The sequence below is a fragment of the Siniperca chuatsi genome, linkage group LG22 (assembly GCF_020085105.1).
Source record: "Siniperca chuatsi isolate FFG_IHB_CAS linkage group LG22, ASM2008510v1, whole genome shotgun sequence".
NCBI classification, from domain to species: domain Eukaryota; kingdom Metazoa; phylum Chordata; class Actinopteri; order Centrarchiformes; family Sinipercidae; genus Siniperca; species Siniperca chuatsi.
In genome coordinates this window covers 17,491,520-17,497,519 of record NC_058063.1, presented here as the reverse complement: position 1 = coordinate 17,497,519, position 6,000 = coordinate 17,491,520, and the positions used below count along the sequence as shown (strand labels likewise).

At 39.6% G+C, this 6,000-nt stretch overlaps 1 pseudogene; it reads left to right on the top strand.

Moving 5' to 3' along the window:
• On the top strand, positions 1-4,148 carry LOC122869770 (annotated as a pseudogene).
• The last annotated feature ends 1,852 nt before the right edge of the window (positions 4,149-6,000 follow it).

Genomic DNA, 6,000 nt, shown 5'->3' with positions numbered 1-6,000 from the left:
TGCAAACAGGCAGTGACTGTGAGTGAGTATATAAACTTCCTGCACTCTGCATCTGCAGTATGTGCTGCATCTGTGAGGACAATCAGGACAATGCATCTGTGAGGACAATCAGGACACTCGACATGACAACCCAAACAGGTAAGAGGGTTGACTACTGCAACAAGAAAAGTGTAGAACGTAGAATTCATTACATTAATGGTATCTATGATTAGAAATAACTAAGGACTGACCAAATAAAACAGGCTTTATGGCATTAGTTTAATCTTTATTCAGATTTTTCCAGGTGATCATAATTACTAAAGACTTAAATGTTGTAAATAACAGTGATATGACAGATATATAAAGTATAAAAGACAAGGATTCTGCAACTTCTACTTTTATTGCAATATTTGCAATCGTTATTTAGTTACTTGAAATCCTTTGTCATTAAGTGTTTGATTTTTCTAACTTCTGTCTTTGCAACATGTTGCAAGCTACAAAGAATAATTTTGCCAAACTTTGGTCTACACAATTTGATTTATTATTTAAACACCTATAGTGACCACTAAGTAGTCACCTAAATCTACTAACTGTCTAACAGAGCTGGCAATGAGTAGCAGTGTCTGATGAATTGAATAGCTGTTTTAGAGCGATCCACTATTTCTTGGCAAGCACCAACTGGTCATTAAATTATCACCAGCTATGTTAATATTATTATTATAGTGCTCATTTATTTGTAGCATGCAATGAGCAGCGTTTTGAGGAGTAGCTTAATATTGGTCAGTGTTAGATTTATCTGTCTTATTCAAAAACAATTCGTCATCGGTGTGGTGCAATCCTGGAGAAGCTCTATTTTCCTTGTGTCATTGTCATTAATTGCAAATCATTCTGATGCTATGACAAGTGAGTAATAGTGAGTATCTGTTTCCCTGTGTTCCATGTTTAAGTAATATAATGTGTTTTTTCCAGCCAGGAACATGGCCTCCGTGCCGTATGATGTCCACTTCAGGTGCTGCATCTGTCTGGACACCTACAACAACCCTGTCTCCATCCCATGTGGACACAACTTTTGCCTGGACTGCATCGAAGGCTTCTGGGACATGAAGGACAAGTCAGAGTGTCCGCTGTGCAAAGAGACATTCAGAAAACGTCCAGAACTCAGGATCAACCGAGGATTTGCTGAAATCATTGAAATTTTTACAAGGTTTGTTTTGAATCTCTTTATTACTTTTTTAAGCATTCTGGTTCTTTCGGATGATTGCAAATCATATAAAAAAGCTAAATATTTGAATTGAATTGAGATTTAACAGAAGTGAATTCAAATCAAAAGGTCTCTGCTGCCCACAAAAACACAAGAGGAGGATGTCGACGTTGTGAAACATTCCCAAACCAACTCTTCGAGGCTGACGAAGTTCCTGTGACATCTGCCAGGGAAACGAGTCAACAGCGGTCAAGTCGTGCCTCGTGTGTCAGGTGTCTTACTGTGAGCTTCACCTCACACCACACCTGAGGGATCCAGCCCTGCAGAGACACCGGCTGACGGATCCGGCCACCTTCCCCACCGGTCAGCTCTGCAGAAAACACAACAAGCCGCTGACGATGTTCTGCAAGAACGACCAGACGCCTGTGTGCGTGAGTTGCACAGAGAGGCACCATAAACACCATGAGACCGTCCCCATGGAGAAGGAGAGCAAGAGGATCAAGGTGAGGAAAAGTTTATTTTATTGTTTCTGTATTTTGTCATTTTTAAGTGAGAAAATAAAGTCAGTCACTCAGTCAACATATTTTCCCTTGAAGCCATTAAACCTTTTCTCTCAGCACATTTTTCAGCAAACTATATTCAAAATGTTATATCTTCTAACCTTTTGCAGATGCATTTGAGGGAGACGAAGGCCGACATTCAACAGATGATCCACGCCAGACTGAGCAAAATGGAGCAGATAAAAAATTCAGTGGATCTCAGCAAAGTAAGGCCGGCATTGTTGTCTGGATGCATGTTCAAAAAGAGTTAACTGCTCAGGTGTGTCTGTTTTTTATCTGTAAATTTACATGTTCTATTGTTTCAATCGACAGAAAATCACAGAGAGAGAGATACAGAGCAGCGCTCAGGTCTGCACCCTGCTGATAACCGCCATTGAGAGACAACAGGCCGGGCTGGTCGAGGAGCTCGAGGAGAGGCAGGGAGAAGCTGAGAGGAGAGCCGAGGAGCTGCTGGTCGAGCTGGAGCAGGAAATCAACCAACTGCAGACGAGGAGCAGCGAGCTGCAGCACCTGGAGCTCACTCAGCACCCTCTTCACCTCCTACAGGTTAGATACCTGAACTGCATTTCAACATTTCTGTGCTGCGTCAGCATTTCAAGAACTCATGAGAAACCCCATGTGTCTTCCCTATTTTAGAGCTTCCCATCTCTAAGTAAACTCCCATCCACTAAAGACTGGTCTGAGGTGGCAGTCCACTCAGATAACTGCATGGGGACAGTGAGGAGAGCTGTCTCTAAGCTGGTGGACATCTGCCAGGAACTTGGGAACAAACTGTCTGCAGAAGGTCAGTAGTCTTTTGGCTGAAAATCTTTATCTACTTCACAAAATGACCAAAGATTCGAGCGATAGATTGTGAAAATCAATGCATGAAATCAACCTTTTCGTTCTCCGTTATTGCAGAAGCAGACAAGATGGATCAATATGCAGGTATGTTCACAATCATACATCCATTGCTTATTTCAATAACCTAGGTTAACCTTTATTAGTACCCGTTTTTATTATCCGACTCACTGTTTTTCTTCTTTGTTTCTGCAGTCGATGTCACTCTGGACCCCGAGACTGCTTCAGGCTGGCTGGTCCTGTCTCCAGACAGAAAGAAGGTATTGTCTGATCGTACGATCATTGACTTAAATGTGTGAAGAGCACAGTTGCCTTAGGAAACTAATAGTTCTTCAGAATAGTTTCTCACATTTAAGACTGTAAAGACAGCAGGACATGTAAAACATGATAAGGCAATTAATTGGTAACGGTGACAACGACAATGTTGCTAATAAGGCTAATGTTTAATACGATGAAGATATTGATGATAACCATGATCCACAGGTGAGCCTCAGCAGCCAGAAGGCCCCGCTCCCAGACAATCCTCAGCGATTTGACTCCTGCGTCTGCGTTTTGGGAAAACAAAGCTTCACATCTGGAAGACGCTACTGGGTGGTTCAGGTAGGAGCTCAGAAACAAGAAAACACACTTTAAGCTCAAAATTTTCAGTTGGAGTAACACATTACATTTAACATGATACTGTACAGAAAAAGCCTAAAAATAATTTTCCGCTGTCATATGCATGTCTGAGCTGGTTGTTTGAAAGTGTTTGGTGTGTCTGACTTTGTATTTTGTACGTTGTGTTTCAGGTTGGAGATAAAACTGACTGGGATCTTGGCGTGGCTAGAGAGTCCATCAACAGGAAGGGGGCCATCACTATTCGTCCCGACAGCGGTTACTGGGCAATCTGCCGGCGAAAAGGTGCCAGTCTCAGCGCCTGCGCCGGCCCCTCCGTCACCCTCAAATGCCAGGAAACCCCCCAGAAAGTCGGTATCTTCCTGGACTACGAGGAAGGGTCGGTGTCTTTCTACGACGCAGAAGCAAAGACTCTCATTTACGCTTACAGCGGGTGTCACTTCTCTGAGCCTCTCTACCCATACTTTAACTCCTGTGGTCAAGAAAATGGAAAGAACGCCGCCCCGCTCATTATCTGTCCTCTTGAGGGAAGGGTCAGGGAAGGACAGGACATAATCAATGAGTCAGATGTGTGATGTGCCATTAGAAAGGATGATGTTAAAAACAGATATTTTTGTTCTTTTTTTAGATCAAGAACATTTTTGAACCTATTTTGGTTTAAACACATTTATTGTACTGTAACAGTATTCGACACTGACCTGCAACAGGCCGAAATTCATCAGTTATTTCTGTTTTTAATAACACAGCAACACTCTGCAGAATACATGATGCTATTTCTCACAACATGAATTGTTTTCATTAAATCTTAAAAAAATACTTGTGTGTATATAAATGTATATAAAATCCTTTAAATATTGTTGAAGATGTTGCAAAACTTTATTCCATAGCCTAAATGGGCTGTGAGATACAAACTGTGAAACTGAAAATAAAAGTCATGTTTTGAAATATAAAAACTGTGAAAATGTGTAATTTTGAATTCTCGCCCATTTAAGGGCAATTCGTTTGTCGTTTTTGTATGTATTTAACATAAGTTTAAATTCTGCTTAAGTATTTTTAACTATTTATATTATATGTTTAATTCATGTTGACTTTATTATTTTGCAATTTGTATATGTTGTACCACAACATTAATAGATATTTCAGCTGTCTTAAACCTTTATCTTTTAAGGAAAACTTGTTGAGTATGTTTTTTTCATATTACAAACGCAGCTATTCGGCTTTGTAATAATGTAAAACTGTTGTTGATGTACAATAGAGGAGTTTGTGCATTTACTTACATGTTGTTTTGGCAGAGTGCTCGGCCTCTTCAGTCATGAATTTCTTCACATTTTCAAGATTTGCACTTCTGTTTCTGCAGTCAGAGCACAATATTTCATCAAACAAATATGCACTGACTGTTTGTTTTGTGTGAGCTGATAATTTAAACACTCTTGCGTGAGATTTAATTTGTATTGGAAAATATACCAAAGCCTTACCTTAACCTTAACTAAAGTATTTTAACGCAACCTAGACCCAATTAAGCTCAAACAAAAATAAGACCTAAACAGGTACGATGGTAACTTCATAGTCAGCAAAAATATTACATTTTGTTATAAATATAAGGGTCACTTTTTTTAGAATATGATATGAAGTTTTATCAGGCTACACCTATACAAAAAGGAGTTTATGGTCATGAGGATCCAGTGTTTCTTTGTATGAATGCTCCTATTTCCTGTGTGACAGTTGGTACTGTTTGTGCCATGCCCTGGCCTACATCAGATCAGCGTTGTCATTATGTAACACCACACCTTTGTTGTTTTACAACCACTTATTTTTACCTCAATACAGTACAGACAGTAATCAATGCAACAAACCAAGGTTGGTTTTGTTTTTTACAAATGACAGAGAACATTGGTAGGCCATGTTGTTACCTTTCACCTGTCTTTTGTAAAGTGGACAGGAACCATGTAATATCATATATAATAATATATAATGTAATGGTTCTTTCCCTTCTAAAAACCAAAGTACAAAAATTGTCAGGAAAATGAAAATTTGATTCTCTGCACACTTTTTTATAACATCATGTTTCATCTTTGGACTTGGGGAGAATATCAAGTTATTCCAAGTCAAAAGGCTAATGTCCAAGTGAACTCACAAGTCATTGGTGTTAAAGTCAAAGTCAAAGTTGCAAAGTTGCTTTTTTGGATTTTGACAAGTCAAGTCTACACTCATCAGATTCATGACTCATGAGTCCAAGTCATGTGCCCCGAGTCCACACCTCTGTTAATTACCAATCACACTATTAAATCCCATTACATCCAGCTGTACATCCCAGTAAAACCCAATGAAGCCAGCAGAGTTAAAGGTTCAGTGTGTAAGATTTAGGGGGCTCTATTTACAGAATATGGCGATAATATTCATAAGTATGTTTTCATTAGTGTATAATCACCTAAAAGTAAGAATCACTGTGTTTTCATTACCTTACAATAAGTAATTTATATCTACAGAGGGAGTGCACCGCCATGTTTCTACAGTAGCCCAGAACGGTCAAAAAACAGCAGCTCTAGATAGGGCCTTTGGCATTTTTCGCACATGTCGCGGCCACCATAGCTTCTCCTACACACTTGGAAAGGGAGGGTGAGATGAGCAGTATTCAAATGCTTGTAAACTGCAATTTCACTGCTAGATGCCACTAAATCCTACATACTGCTCCTTTAAGCACATTTTGGGCTACCTCGGTTATGAAGTTCTGGAAGCCTTGTGCTTCATCTCCCAAACCTTAACCAAGTACTGTGAGTGCCTAAAAACCTTATTTATGCTTTAGTT